General features: G+C 45.7%; 1 protein-coding gene across 1 annotated transcript in view; it reads right to left on the bottom strand.

Moving 5' to 3' along the window:
• Positions 1–16,693, bottom strand: part of TACC2 (transforming acidic coiled-coil containing protein 2) — a 208,950-nt gene that overhangs the window by 150,942 nt on the left and 41,315 nt on the right. The gene's annotated exons all lie outside the window — the stretch shown is intronic.

Raw genomic sequence — 16,693 nt, 5'->3', positions numbered from 1 at the left:
CGATTATTGTAAAATAGTTTATCACCTGCCATATTTGGACAGTGTTCCTCATTTCTATACAGTTTTAATTAAGTGCATTTTTAAAATTTAAAAATAATAAATGGCCAATACAAAATTTTTAAAATGTAGGAAAAAATATCTCCCACATGCTCGCCACTTGAAGTGCTCTAGTGAATTTCCTTTTTTTTCCTACACAATGTTTTAGCAGGTGCAATTTTTGTTATTTTTACCTAGCTGTGCTTCTGTACACTCTTTATGATCATAAATTGTTTAGTATCAAGAGAAATTGCTTAAGGCAAAGTTAACAGAAGTATGGTTTTTCTAAGGCTTTTCCCATGTTCTTTAAAATTATTACAGGGAGGAAAATTTATGGAATCTTCTTGTAACTGTTACATACACACATTCATGTATTCATAGACCCATGGTGTTTTGGATGTGACCAGAGGAAAGATTCTGCTCTCCATGTTCAGTGCCAGAATTCCAGCTTTCCACGCAAGGCAAGGCACATGCATTCCTCTATGAGGGATGCATGGAGTGGGAAGGTGAAATACATTCCGCTTAAAATTTAGGAATATGTGTTATGGACTGAATTGTGATCCCCTAACATCCATGTGTTGAAGCCCTAACCCCCAATGGGACTGTACTTGGAGATGGGGCCTTTAAGGAGGTAATTAAGGTTAAACAAGGTCATAACAAGAGTGGGGTCCTAATCCAACAGGACCGGTGTCCTTATAAGAAGAGGAAGGGACCCCAGGAGTGCCCTCACACAGAGAGATGGCCACCAGCAGACACAGTGAGGAGGTGCCATCTGCAAGCCAAGAAGGACGGTGCCCCGAGAACCCAACCCTGCTGGCACCCTGACCTCGGGATTCCAGCCACTGGAACTGTGAGAGAATAAATTCCCGTTGTTTAGCCTCCCAGGCTGTGGTGTGCCGTTACGGCAGTGTGAGCAGAGACAGTAGGTATGCGGGCATTTATTGGACTATCCTTTCAGCATTTTTGAGGTGAGGTTTCAACTTTCCCAAACTGAAAAGTTGGGAAAATAATAATGGATGAAACTCAGTGGACATCAGTGCAGGGCGTGGATTGTCTCATTCAACCCTGCTGAGAGCTGTGCAAGATGGCAACTGTCGCTGCCATTTAGCACGTGTAAGACCAGAGAGGTTAAGCCTGGATCTGATGGGCATCCGACTCCATGGGCTGTGATCTTCTCATTCACTCTATGCTGCCTCCAAAATCTTCCAAGGAGGGAGACTGAATGTGTCCCCAAAACTCATATGTTGAAACCTTACCCCCAAGGGGATGGCATTAGGAGGTGAGGCCTTTGGGAGATGACTAGGTCTTGAGGGTGGAGCCCTCAGGAATGGGATTGGTGTCCTTATAAGACAATCCCCAGAGAGCTCCCTCGCCCCTCTGCCATGTGAGGATGCAGCAAGAAGACGGCCATCCATGAACCAGGCAGCAGGCCCTCACCAGACACCGAATCTGCCGGCACCTTGACGTTGGACTTCCAGCCCCCAGAACTGTGAGAAATAGATGTCTGTTGTGAAGCCGCCTAGTCTATGGGAGTTTTGTTACGAAGGCCTGAATGGACTGAGACAGAGGATGGGTGGCTCTTTCCCTGGCTCCATTCCAGCCTCTTGCCAAGCCCCTCACCTACGAAATGTCTGTGACATCACACCACATCCTTGGAGGAGGTGTGTACACGTCGTCACCAAGCCAGTCATCCTTATGTAGGTTCCTGCACCTATGACAGGCATGCTGTGCCTGAGATACCGAAAAGCTTTAAGAAGGACCCAAGAGACGGTGGCTACTGTCTCAACAGGACTGGCATTTTCAGACCCAAAAGCAGAACTGATGAGGGCAAAGAAGAGAAGACTCAGAGGGTAAGTTACAAGAATCCCTCCACCCCCAAATGGTCGTGAGGACAGATGTGCCCCCCCAAAAGCCCTGGCCCAGCCCTGGCTGACACGTGTGACACCACCTGGGCTGCAGGTAACGTGCCTCGGTCAGGCCTCTGGAGAGCACGAGGCTCAGGAGCGCTCACAAGCCACGAGGCTGTTGGCTCAATGGATTATTCCAGAACCAGCAACTCCACACTCCACATCCGGCCACTTTCCTTTTAACAAACACTTTATATTTAATTGCGTCCTACTTATTTACTAGGGGTCAAATCGTTGAGTAGCTAATGAGATTAACGGTGTGTAATTCAGAAATGGAGCACTCTTGTTTACGTCTGCTTGTTCAAGGAGATCAGAGCACAGCGCCCTGCTCGAGGCTTCATCACGCTGGGAAGGAAGCAAATCTGCTTCCCTGTCCCCCATCCCCAGCCTCCGATATGAGCTGCCAGCTTAGAGGGAGCGTGTGGCTTCCCTTCGGGCTGACCAAAGTCATTATCATCTGGGGACAAGATGATAAATTCACTAGATTTGGGTACCTTGAAAACTCGTGGGTCTTATCAGAGAGCAGCCAGGAACCAACTTCCCACTGAGTGTGGGGCACACAGCTCCCCCAGACGAGAACCCAGCCTTGGTTTATGTAGCAGAAACAGCACCAGCAGTCTCTTTGATTACCCCTCAGAAGCAATTTTCAAAGCCAGATTAAAGTCACTCGCCAGGAGCAGATTTGCTGAGGGGCAGGAATAATTCTAAGAACTGATCTGTGAGGGCTCTGCATTAATTGAAGCTTACATAATGTCCTTTTATGCTTCAAGACTGAGTCAAAATGTGTGGGATGGAGGTTCTGCTCAGAATTTGAGGGCGAGCTCTCATGGGCTGGGCAGCGGGGTGCTGTCAATGGAAGGCTTTCATCCCAACGGGGAGCTGCCTTTGTGTTGAGGTCGGGAGGGCAACGGACTGCAGCCTCCTGGGTGCAGACCGGACGCCCCCAGTACAACAAAGGGAGAAGTACAGGCGACCTGAGGTGGGGGGGGGGCGTGATTTGCTGCAACAAAAGTTTAAGCAGAAGATGGAATGCAGAGAAGACCCTCCCCACTATCCTAGCTGGAGACGATCACATCCAGATGGGTTCCTAAATGCCTAAATGCATGGCTCTGAACACACACACACACACACACACACACACACACACACACACACACGAGTAGACTAGGAATGCTTAAGGGCGGAAGAAGGCTGGCTGGGGGAAAAAGAATTAGGGCCCCAGCTCTACCAGGCTTTAAGGATATCAGTAAAACCCTAAAGCAAAATTGTCAAGATGGAGAGTTGCCACGTACTGGGCATTTACTAAGGCCAGGCTATGCTAAGCTCTTTTCAGTTATGATTGCATTTAACCCACACTGTAGCCAGGCAGAGTAGATGGCTCCCATTGCACACATGAAGAAATGTTCCCAGAGAGGTTCAAGACCAGACCCCGGGCGCAGAGCTACCGATGCAAAGCTAACTCAAGTCCTGCCTGCTCCAGGTCTTTCCGCCTCCTGCTACCCGTAGTTACTGGCCTCACCTCTCCTGGACGGGTGCTGCAGCCTCTTCTCCCATCCCTTCATCGTGTTCTCCAGGCTGCAGCCAGAGCAGTGGCTTAGAAATGAAAGCCTGATCCCGTCACCCCCATGGGAAAACAGTGGCTTCACTTTGCCATCGGCTGTGGCTCTAACCTACTTTGTCCCATACAGAGCTCCGCATCCCCGAATCTATTGGAGCCTGGCACCCCGCTGCTCCTCCCCAGCAGATCTCAACCCTGATCTTCACTTCTCAATGAGCCTGCCCTGGCCTCTGGGATCAGCTCTCCTTTCACAGGCCCACCTAGTGATGACACTACAAATCTACCTCAACTTACGACAGGGTTACATCTCGAAAAATTCATCCTAAGTTGAAAATATCGTACGTCAAAAATGCATTTAATACATCTGACCTACCCAACATCATAGCTTAGCCAGACCTCCCTTAAATGTGCTCAGAACAATTACATTAGCCTATAGTTGGGCAAAATCATCTAACACAAAGCCTGTTTTACAATAAAGTGTTGAATATCTCATGTAATCTATTGAATACTGTACTGAGAGTGAAAAACAGCATGGTTATCTGGGTACGGAATGGCTGTAAGGGTACTGGTTGTTTACTCTTGTGATCACATGGCTGCCTGAGAGATGCAGCTCGCCGCCTCCGCCCAGCATCACGAGAGAGAGTGTCATACCACACATCACTAGCCAGGAAAAGATCAAAATTCAAAGTACAGTTTCGGCTGAATGCAGATTGCTTTTGCACCATCGAAAAGCTGAAAAATTGTAAGTCAAACCATTGTAAGTTGGGGACCATCTATAGTCACAATTGCCATCAACATTGATGATCACTTCCCTCACTGGGATATAACGTATGCTGTTTCAATATTTTATGCCCATGCCTGACATATAGCAAACACGGGATATATGAATGTATGGGTGGATGGATGAATGGGTGGTTGGATAGATGGATGGATGAATGCATGGAAGGATGGATAGATGGATGGATGGACGGGTGAATGGATAGATGGATGGGTGATGGATGGATGGATGGTTGAATAAATGGACAGATAGACGAATGGATGGATGGATGGATAGACAGATACAATTGAACCCAAATCAAGGATCCTAAATATGCAGAAATGCTCTCAAATCATGGTGGTTTCAATTGAAGATTAGGAAAGTTCTTTTCTTCTGTACAATTATAGCATTCCAGTAATCTATTAGTCCTAACCTCTCATTTTCAGATGAGGAAACTGAGGCCCAGAAAAGGCAAAGTAGTTTTGTTTAACTGCTCCTGCCAAAGAAACGAGGTGAAGGCAGCACTTCTCAACCACAAGTCCCAATGCAGCCTGGTGGGTCTAATGAGTTAGGGGGATGCACTGCGAGTAATTTGTTAGTGATTATAAAGTATAGAAGTCTGTGAATGATTTGCTATTTTCATAAATTAGTCTAATTCAAAAGGTTAGAAGATTTCTTCACATATCACCACTGTTACTCATTGCATTCCAATGCACTTTCTGGAAAAGGAAAACACAGGCTAGAGGGAAAAACCAGCGAGTTAAACAGCAGCCCCTGGGAACTACCAGTCCTGACATACCCTTAACAGTTGTGGCAGCTGGGGTGGGGACAAGGGGCGTAGGGACCAGGGGTGCTCCTCAGCTGCCTGCATTTCTGCCTTGGCCCATAAATTAGGGGCTTTGTGACACTTCTGAGCTCTCAGAGAAGTACCACGCTTCTGCCCTATTCCCCACTCCCTTAGGGCAATCCCCCCAGGAGGAGGTGAGGCTTCTCTGATTGGTAAGATGGGGAAAGCAAACCCCATAGGTACAGTCTCCCCACAGGTGGGTTAAAGGGTTCAAGGTCGCTGAGATGAGCCTACCCACAATGCAGCCGCTTTTCCCACAGCTACCTGCCAGGTGGCCAGCTCGCTGGGGCCAGCTCTCCCTGCCTTTCATGGCCCCCTGCACTGATACACAGCCTGGCACTGTGTGGGGGAGGTTGGTTCACGGGCAGTGTGAGGAGCCCCATTTTGACTTGTCCACCAGTCCAACCTTGCCTTTGACAAAGCTGGCGCTCTCCTCCCTATCTACCTCCAGCATCTATTTCACAATTGATTCAGAATCTGGTGGGCAAAGATGTGATCAATTAGCTCCCCAAACCCCAGCGGCAGTTTAGGATTACTGTGGTGTTCTGTTTCCCCCATACATTTTGAGGGCTTGTCAAAATCTGGATTGGCCCATGGGCCATGTTGGGACCTTTTTTCAGTAGAAGAAAGGCTGAGACACCAGCCAAAGAAAGTAAACTAAACTCCAGAATGTTTTCAGTTCTTCCCGACATGAAATCAGAATAAACCTGGTTAATTTGGGGACCATGTAGATCTTCACAATGGCACAGCGAAACTGCTAACCGTCAAATCCATTCATTGTCTTTGTTCCTGCCCTTTGCTTTGTATTTCTCTCTATGAATCATAAGTCTGGTAACCAAGGTGCTCTAGGGTTGTAAATAATCGTGATTCTCAAAGGCACTCTACTCTATAATAAGCCCACTTCTCAGTTTCTCTTTTCCTCTCTTTTCCATCCCAAGCTAGGAAGATTGCCTAAGAAGACGGTCTCCTGGAGAACTTGACAACTGATTGGGCCAGCCATGATAGGTCATTCCGGATCAATCATTAATGACTAACAAGAGTTGCATAGGATATGCCCTCCATTTTTACATTTCTATTAGGAGTTTTTAAATACTGGACTCAGCATTTTTTACAATACAGTTGTTAGGTGTACAAGAAAGAAGCTTTCTTGGTCTCCTCCTCTATTCTCCTAAAGCCCGGTGTACAGACTCTCTCTCAGTACCTACTGAGTCTCTTGTTTGATGATTCGTTTTCTCACTGGGTGTGACCTCCTGGAGGTTATTGAGAGTTCATCTCATTTATGTCCGTGTCTCAGTCTAGCCCTGGAATGTTCTCTGTTGGATGAATGACTTAGTGATAAGATGAATAAAGAAGTACAAGAATAATCTCTTTTTTGACCGACACCCTAACTGCTCACTTAAGTTGACTCCTGCACTGTGGGATGTATCATCTACCCCAGAGACCTTAGGAAAGGAATAAATGTTCTACGTTATCCATGCAGAGGAAAGAATTCTCCAGTTAATAAGAGAGGGACACTGCCAGTCCTCAATATCTATAACGTGGTTTTTCATGGAGAAAGGCACCTCCTCAGAACCTTGTCTGCAATCTTAGCAGATTAGGTCTAACCCACATGCATGGTCCTAACTTGTCCAAACAATGCTTCCTGAACAGATGCCTAGAAGCCCACTAACCTTGGAAGCCCTGTCAGACTCAGCTTTGTTTTCTGTTTTTTTGCTGAGGAAGATTAGCCCTGAGCTAACATCTGTGCCAATCTTCCTCCACTTTATATGTGGGTCACTGCCACAGCACAGCTGATGAGTGGTGCAGGTCCCAACTTAGGATCCGAACCTGCAAACCCCAGCCACTGAAGCAGAGCATGGCAACTTAACCACTATGCCACAGGGCTGGCCCCTCAGCTCTGTATTTTTAAGCCAGTTTTAACTCTTTTCTGTGCTCATTCTATGATAGAAAAAACAAAGACCACGATGCTTAAGCAACCCAGGCAACAGATGAAAGGAAATATTGGTAGGTTCTAAAGTATAAGGGTGTGTGTGAGGAGGGGTGGATAAAACCCCTATCTTTATTTTTCAGCCTACACTTTGCCACATGAACTTTCATATGACTTCAAGGTCAAGGTGTGGGTCCACTCATGAGAATCCATTATCCAGCATTGTGTGGGGAGGGGGACAGGTGACAGAATTCCAAAGAAAATTTAAAAACAGTCTTATAACCAATTTTTTCAGCATCCTTCCCGTGGGGTCCTAAAAGGCAGCACAGTGACCCAGTTTTGTGGTTTCCAGACAGACTGCTGGAAGGAGCTGCTGGATGGTTGCACTCAGCGCTCCCCAAAGCTGGAAAGAATGCCGTGTCTCACTCATATCTGTCATTGCCCTTCCAACGCATCTAGATCCTGTCACAACAAAATACCAATTCATTCTTTTTCTTTCTTTTTTTTTTTGAGGAAGATTAGCCCTGAGCTAACTACTGCCAGTCCTCCGCTTTTTGCTGAGGAAGCCTGGCCCTGAGCTAACATCCGTGCCCATCTTCCTCTACTTTATATGTGGGACGCCTGCCACAGCATGGCGTGTCAAGCGGTGCCATGTCTGCACCCGGGATCCGAACCGGGGAACCCCAGGCCGCTAAGAAGCGGAACGTGCGAACTTAACCGCTGCACCACCGGGCCGGCCCCACCAATTCATTTAAAAGTGTTTGTGACATAATAATTACTTCCAATCATTCGGACACTTCTTAAATGATCAAATACCAAAAATAAAACTACTATCCCGTTAGAGAAGATAGTCGTTTTTATTCACAACGAAGAAAGATCTCTAAAATGTTAATAAGCCCAAGTCAAGGAATTTGGTAGACTGTTCACCTGAATATGAAGGTTTCCTTAATTTTAAGTTAAAACCCACTGGTTGTCTATGGAGAAATGTGAACTACAGTTTTGCTTGTGTGCCTGGATTATGGGGGAGCTTTTATTTTATTTTGACGCTGCAAGGGTATTTTGAACCGGAAGTAGTGGGGAACATATTTTTGTTACATTTCTTCTCGATAAGACTTCTAATGTGTATTAAAGTCATTTTCCTGCCTTAGTCAACACAGTACGAAACAAAGAACACCATGGAATCTTCCCATGATGACTGAAAAATCTTGCAGAGAATTTGGGACATTTCCTGAACAATAAGATGTCACCAGTGTCACCTACACGAGACTGAGCCCATATGTACTGAGCTCAAAAAAGTGATTCAGGGTTTCTTTTGAGAATAAGTCCAAGCCATTTCATCACAAATTTCCTTGAAATTTGCCTCTCTGTCATCCCATTGACCTAAATGCAGGGCGGGGGGAGTCAATGAGTCAACATCATGGGGGCCAAGCTGGGTCCATGTTAACCAGATAAAAACCACCCCAGGCTGCTCCCCAGCACTAATGCAGCTGCGGGAACGCGTTTGGGAAGAGTAGCTGCTGTCAAAGTTGCCATCTGAGGCCAGGAAAAGAGAAGAGGCTGCAAGTGTCTGTGATACAAGCTGCTCTGGAGGAAAGAAAATCTACTCGTGCCCACAGCACCCTCTCTCTTATTATTTTTTTTTTCTAGAAAGTCCTTCACATCTATCCCCAAATAAATGCCGAGGGTTTTGCTGCATTTCCATTTAAAACCGGAGAAAGAAACTTGATACGGAGGCTTTTGGGTGTTTTCAGAGAGCCTGGGTTGGAAGGCATCGTATAAAGAATTATTAATGACCACAGGGGGTTGGACTCACAGGGGGCTGGCTACTGCAGGGGACATGGGAAATGAAGGACAGTGATCCCCGGAGATGGAAAGCAACAGAGTAAGTGCTGCTATTGCCCCAGCTGAAGGCCTGGAGGAAGTGGCACAGGGTGGGGGACCCCGCTGAAGCCTGACTGTCTCCTTGACTTGAGGAGATGCAGCTGGGCATCTGGGGAGACCAAGGCAGCTGGAGTTCCCAAGGTAGAGTACCAGAGAAGGCAAAGAGAGAACTCCCGAGACCTGCGAGGTCCTGACCAGCACTATATGTACGGAAACCACCTGAGACCGGGTGCAGACCACTTGAATCCTTGAAGCCAACACAGGCCTGGGAATAGTTCCCGCTCCCACCAGCCAGAGTGGAAAATCTCATAATTCATGGAACATCTGTTAGAATACTAAGAAGAGTCTTGCCTCAGTAGTGGAGAAAATTAACCCTAGACTAGAGCCTACTCTGGGCCCACCTAACAAGGCTTAAAAGCAAAGATAAAAAGATTAAACTCCAAATAACTGCATCCCAGAGCAAAGTGCAAGGATATTTATAGGAATACAAAAATATCCAGAATCCAAAACCATAAAGTCCACAGTGTCTGGCACGCAAAGAAGCCGGAAAATATGATCCACAACGAAAAGAAAACTCAATCAAGGGCAACTGAGAAATTATGCAGATGATAAAATTAGTACTCAAGGACTTTTAAAAAGAGTTATAACTCTATTCCAAATGTTCAGGAGGCTTGAGGAAAGATTGAGCTTGTTAAGTACAGACATGGAAGATATAAAAAAAACCCAAATCAAACCTAAATCTGGAAATGAAAACTACAATGTCTAAAATGAAAATCACACTGGGTGGGATTAATAATGGATCAGCCATTCCAGAGAAAAAGATTAGTGAACTGAAGACATACAAGAGAAACTCTCCAAAATGAAACAAGGAGAGAAAAAACTGAAAAAAAAAAAATCAGAGTGTCAATGAGCTGTGGGATAACTTCAGTCAGCTGAGTATACGTGTAACTGAAGTCCCCAAAGGAAGGAGGGCGATTTAAAAAACTATTTGAAGAAATAATGGCTGAAAATTGTCCAAATATGATATAAACTATAAACCCATAGATCCAAGAATCTAACTAACTCCAAGCACGAGAAACAGAAAGGAACTTACACCAAGGAATATCAGAACCAAACCGCTTAAAACCAATAAAAAAGTGAAAAATATTAAAAGCAGCCAGTGGAAAAAAAGAAGAACAAAAGTAAAGATGATATCAGATTTTTTTTGTTGGAAACGATGCAAGCTAGAATACAGAGGGCAATATCTTTAAAGCAGCAAAAGAGGGGGCCGGCCCGGTGGCGCAGCGGTTAAGTTTGCACGTTCCGCTTCTCGGCAGCCTGGGATTCACCGGTTCAGATCCCGGGTGCAGACATGGCACTGCTCGGCACGCCATGCTGTGGTAGGCGTCCCACGTATAAAGTAGAGGAAGATGGGCATGGATATTAGCTCAGGGCCAGCCTTCCTCAGCAAAAAGAGGAGGATTGGCAGCAGTTAGCTCAGGGCTAATCTTCCTCAAATAAATAAATGAATAAATAAATAAAGCAGCAAAAGATAAAAAAAAAAAAAAAAAAACCCGAGGCTGGCCCCACGGCCGAGTGGTTAAGTTCGTGCACTCTACTTCTGTGGCCCGGCGTTTCACTGGACCCTGGGCGCGGACCTGGCACCGCTCATCAGGCCACGCTAAGGCAGCATCTCACATGCCACAACTAGAAGGACCCACAACTAAAATATACAACTGCGTACTGGGGGATTTGGGGAGAAAAAGCAGGAAAAAAAGAGAGAGAGAGAAGATTGGCAACAGTTATTAGCTCAGGTGCCAATCTTAAAAAAAAAGAAAACCCATCTGCCTAGAGCTCTCTGCCCAACAAAATATCTTTCTAAAACCACAGGTGAAATAAAGATTTGTTTTCAGATATACAAAAGCCAAAAGAATCAACCACCAGCAGAGTTATATTTCAAGAAATGTTGAAGGAAGTCCCTCAAGCCAAAAGAAAATAATACCAGATGGCAATTGGGATCTACACAAAAGAAGAAAGAACACCAGAAATGGTAACTATGCATACAAATATAAAGCCTTTTTTCCTTATTATTTAAATCTCTTTTAAAAGATAATTTTTCTAACATAGAAAAAGTTGAAAGAATATTAAACACCTGTATATGCCCATGGATATTCAATAACTATTAATATTCCGCCATATGCACTGCCCTTCATATGAAGTTTTGCCTCTTACGCAAACTGGAAAAAGTCAAAATATTGCTGAACCATTTAAATGCTTCAGTAGCAGATATCATGACATAAGAAAAAAAGAGATAATTGGCTATGTAACAAAAATAACATATATGTTGGGATTTGTTACATATGTAGAAGTAAAATGTATGACAACAATAGCACAAAGGCTAAAAGGGGAGAAATGGAGGCACACTGTGTAAGCTGTCCAATCTACAAGAGATGGTGTAATACCACTTGAAAGTAGATTGTGATACATTACAGATGTACAGTGCAGATTCTAGAGCAACCACCCAAAACAACACAAGTCATTATGGATAATAAGTCAAAAGGGAGATAAAGTAGGATTATAAAAATAATGAATTTTTCCAAAAGATAGCAAAAAATGAGTTGGACAGAGAAAACACATAACAAGACCGTAGATTTAAATTATAAATCAATAACAGAAAGATATCTGGAAAATCCCAACCACTTGGAAATTAAGTAAATAATTCTAAATAGCCCATGAATCAAAGAAGAAATTAAAAGGGAAATTAGGAAGTTTTTCAACCAAATGAAAGGGAAAACACAAATATTAAAATGTGTCAGATGTGGCTAAAGCAGGACTTAAAATGATATTTAATGCACTGAAACATCTATATTAAGAAAGAAGTTCTCAAATCAATGACCTCAGCTTCTACCTTAAGAAACTATAGAAACATTGGTTGCACAACAATGTGAATACACTTAGTACTGAACTGTGCTTACAGTTGGGTGAGACAGGAAATTTTATGCTATGCATCTTTTCACCACAATAAAAAAATAATTAAGAAAATCAACAAGTAGGAGGGTATAAAAGAAACCAAATAACAAAGTATATATACTTTTTAATCCCATTTATATGAAGTTCAAGAACTGGCAAAACTAACCAATGGTAGGGTCCAGCCCCGGGGTGTAGTGACTGTCTGGGGTTTGCAGGTTTGGATGCTGGGCACGGACCTAGCACTGCTCATCAAGCCACGCTATGGCAGGGTCCCACATAAAATAGAGGAAGGTTGGCACAGATGCCAGCTCAGCGACAATCTTCCTCACACAAAAAACTAATCAATGGCAATAAAAGTCAAAAAGTTGCTATTCTTGGGCAGTTGTTATTGACTGGGAAGCGGCATGAGAGAATGTTCTGGGCTGATGGAAATTATCTAGATCCAGATCTGGGTGTGATTACACGGACGTATAGCAGTGTAAACATTCCTCAAGCTCTCAGATTTATACTCTTACAATATGTATTTTATTCCAATTAAAAAAAGTAATAGAAAAAAAAAGAAACTATGGAGAGAGTAAAAAGGTCAGCGGTTGCCAGGGGTTGGTAGGGGAGGGAGAGAAAGGATGAATAAGGTGGAGAACAGACTGTTAAGGCAGTGAAGCTATTCTGTATGACACTGTAATGGTGGCTAATGATGCATTTGTCAAACCCACAGCATATACAACACAAAGAGTGAAGCTTAATGTAACTATAGATTTTAGTTAATAATAATGTCTCAATATTGGTTCATTAATTGTAACAAATGTTCCTCACGAGTACAAAATGTTAATAATGGGGAAACTGTGGGAGGAGAGAGGGGTATATGGGAGCTCTCTGTACTGCTCAATTTTCCTGTAAACCTGAAACTGTTCTAAAAAATGGTCTATTAATTATTTAAATATATTTTTATACATATAGTTCTGTAAATAAATATATTGTTTAATATATATGTATATACACACAAAGCTATCCCACAATAAAGAAAGAACTAGAAAAATGAAGAAAGTCTGACGGAAACACTAATATTTTAAGAGCCATTGTCTGTAGATGGTGGGAGCACTGGTGATTTTTTTTCCCTCTACTTTCCACTTTTCTCTGTTTTCCAAGTTGTTACAATAAATGGGTATTATCTCAGAATGGAAAAACACTTCCCTTCTGTTCTTGAAGGCTCTGTTGAAACCAGATGAGCAGAGAGCAGACACACACCTAATCCAGCACATGACCTTCTTTTTCAGCCAGTGTCAAAAGCCAGGGAGCTCACGCCTTGCCTCCCTCCCTCCCTCCCACTCTCCTCTCTGTGTTTACTTCCTGCCAGAGATAAATAATGAGTCAGAAGCAGGACCCAAGGGGCTGAGGCTGTCCCTGGCTCTGCCTGACACACCCCAGCTTGGCTGAGTATGAGCAGATCCCAGACTTCACAGAAGTTTGTTTGGAAGGAACAGAATGATACTGCTTCAGAGACACGGGGCTCAGTCATTAGGAGCTGGCCCCAGCCACTGCTCGCAAAACAGATCAGATCGTTTTGATTTTTTTTTTCTGGGTCTGAGAACTAACCTTGTTTATAGGGAAATTAAATTTTAAGGACAAACTGGGGTTTGCCTTCTAATTATGGAGACCACAACATGAGTATTTTCAGACACCAGTGAGATCTCAGCATAATGGCTATGAGCCTGGACTTTGAGTGGCATCAGCTCAAGCTGGATTCTAGTCCCCACTATGCCACGTACTGTCTCTGTGACCCGGGGCAAGTTCCTTAACATCTCTGAGCCTCGGTTTCCTCATCTAGCCCCCAGGACACCTGCATTCATCCACACTGAGCTGCTGGCTGAGGTACGTGTTTAGGACCCGGGTCTGAAGCCCAGCATGCAGTAGACTCAATCCACAAAGGACAGTGGGAGGCGAGGCATGACAGACATCCTTGCCTTTCATTTGAAGCCCACTTTTTCATTTTTTTCAAACCGTCTTTCTACCCTTCCCTAAGCTGCTGTTACCCAAACACCAAGGGGTTTAGTTCCAAGCAGGAGTTTGTATTTTTGAAAAAGCCAAGAGGTTGAGCTTAATGAATAAGCTACATCTCTTCTTTCCCACATTAAAGAAGTTCTGAAATTTCCTATTTGAGAGGCTAGCGAGTCTAGTCGTCCCTAAATTCTGTTTCCCATAGGTCTATGATAATTACAGCTCTTCCCTCTGCCTGGGACTCTCTTCTTTTCCCCCACAAACCCCTCCTTCTACTCCCCGAGACTGGGTCTGTGACCACGGAACTCGGCAAATATACCTGGGTCAGCCAGTTTTTCATATCTCAGCAAATGGTCCCGTCAACCCGGTTGCTCAAGCCCAAACGTCAGGAATCTTCCTGGGTTCTTCTCTCTCTCCTTCTAAGACCAACCTGCCAGCAAGCCCTGGCATCTCTGGTTCCCAATTATCCACAATATTCAGAGCTACACAGTTCCTCCATCTCCGCTGCCTCGCCTTAGTCCGCGCATTCTCAGTGGGCCAGAGTCAGACCAGGAGCACGAACACTGGCTCTTGGGAGGCGGAAAAAATCTCAGCTATGACAATGTTTGTGGCCTCCGAAGGCCACAAGAAATAAGCATGTGCACTACATCCATGGGGTTGAAACTTCTCGGGGAGGCAAGGCAGTCAGGAAGAAAAGGTCTATAAAGATTGCTGTTGGGGGCAGGGGTGGGTGATAACAGTAAGGTCGAGAATCCCTTCCCTAGCTCAAGGCACCACTGCGTCCCGCCAGGGTCCTGCAATGGGCTCTTCTCTGACCTCGTGGCCTCTAGTCCTGCCCCCTTGCATTCTCCATTTAGCAACCAGAGAGGTCCTGTTAAAACAGAAATCGGTTCATGTCACCTAAATCCGGATTCCTCTCCACGAGGCCCTATCCTGACCTGCCCTCCTCCCCACGTCTCCCTCCCTCCTTAGCCTCTGTCTGTTTCTCTAACACACCAAATTCATTCCCACCTCAGGCCCTTTGCACTGCCTGTCCCACCACCTGGATCTTCCCATGCTTGCCACCTTTTTGCCCTTCCAGACTCACTTCAGATATCACCTCCTTCCCTGACCATCTAATCCAGTGGTTCTCAAACTTCAGGGTGCATCAGAGTCACCTGGAGGGCTTGTTAAACACAGATTGCTGGGACCACTCCTAGAGGGTCTGAGTCAGTGAGTCTGGGGTGGGGCCCAAGACCATGCATTTCTAATAAGTCCCCAGGCGACGCTGAGCGGGGAACCTCACTTGAGAACCACCAGTTTAACGTAAACATCCCTTCCTGTTACCGACCAGCACCACACGCCAGCTGGACGTCTTTCCGAGCCCTGAGTACCTGAGAGCATCTGACACTACAGTCTCCTTTCCCGCCCAGCAGAGCCCCTGGGGCTCCCGCTGTCCACTGTGTCCCCAGCGGCCAGCACAGCGTCAGACCCAGAGCAGACGCTCAGTAGATACTCGTTGAGAGAAGAAAAATAGAGACGAGAAGGGAGGGAGGCAGAGTTTGACGTATGCTAATTACCCCCAGGTTCTGAGCCTTAATTTTCAAGTTCACAGAAGAGCAGACAGAAGCTGGCTACCGTGATTGGCCTGTGGGGGACCCCGGTCAGTGTTTCCCACAATTTATCGTAAGGATCACAGGGGCTTCTTATTAAAAACAGGTTTTGGGGTCTCACTCCAAATCGACTGGACCAGACTATTCAAGGGAGGGGCCAGGAAATGGGGTATTTTAACTGGCAATAAGGCAGCCCTGGTGACGGGTCACTATTTCACTGATTTCCCTGCTCAGAAGAATCCCCGAGGGTGCTTACTACAAACACAGCCTCCAGGCTCCACATTTGGCGACTCTGATTCAGAGGGACTAGCGTGGGGTCTAGGAATTTATTTAACGATCCCCCAGGTAAATCTCTCGATCTGGGGAGACTGGAAAACACTGCTGCATGTGAGTTCGTTTGCTACCCTTCTCCCCAACCCTGATCTGTTCCTATGCTCTTAAACACAACGTCACAAAAATAAGCACTGGAATGAGCCGACCCATCTGAGAAGAACTCGTGTCAATGACCGAAACCACCATGAGGATACCATAGGACTTGGGGCCATTATGCTCTACCGTCACCCCATCAAACCGTCACTCCTCCCTAGGCCGGGGCCCAGATTAACTAAAGGCCAGTCCAGCATGGTTCCCGCTAGACTTGATGCTCTTTCCTTCCACGTGGCTAAAGCTGGTCGGAGCGTCCCTGGAGCAGCTCTCACAGGGACGTCCCAGGTTCTGATGTTGCATCTTCCTTTTGGGTTCTTGGCCCAGAACCTTAGCATCTTCTTTGACTCCACCTCCTCCACCCACACCCGGGCTGTCACCAGGTTCTGTGGGTTCTACCTCGGGGTGGTTTCCCAGCCACCATTCCTCTACCATAAGGGCATCCCTTACTGCTCTCCCAGCCCTCGCCTCCAGTGCACCAACCTGAGCCCCTAAATTCATGTCTGAACTCTTTCCTTCATGCATAAACCCTTGTTTAAATGCAAACAAACCAACCGCAAAGCACTTCCCCAGCTTCCTGTTCCCTGCAGGATAAAATCTCAGCCCCTCCCCTGACCTCCTCAGTCTGGCTTCTCTTCTCCAATCTTGTTGTTAGTGAACACTCAGCCCCGAGGTCTGGGCTCCCTTCCTGCTCAGCCACAGAGAGGTCTGAGTCAGGAATTCTGCCCCTACCTGGAATGGCCTCTATAGCTGTCCCATTTAGCTCAGGTACCCCCCCCCCCCCCCCCCCCCCCCCCCCCCCCCGCCCCCGCGGCCCGCGC

This window comes from Equus quagga, chromosome 2, assembly GCF_021613505.1.
Source record: "Equus quagga isolate Etosha38 chromosome 2, UCLA_HA_Equagga_1.0, whole genome shotgun sequence".
NCBI classification, from domain to species: Eukaryota; Metazoa; Chordata; class Mammalia; order Perissodactyla; family Equidae; genus Equus; species Equus quagga.
This window is presented reverse-complemented; position numbering and strand designations above follow the sequence as displayed.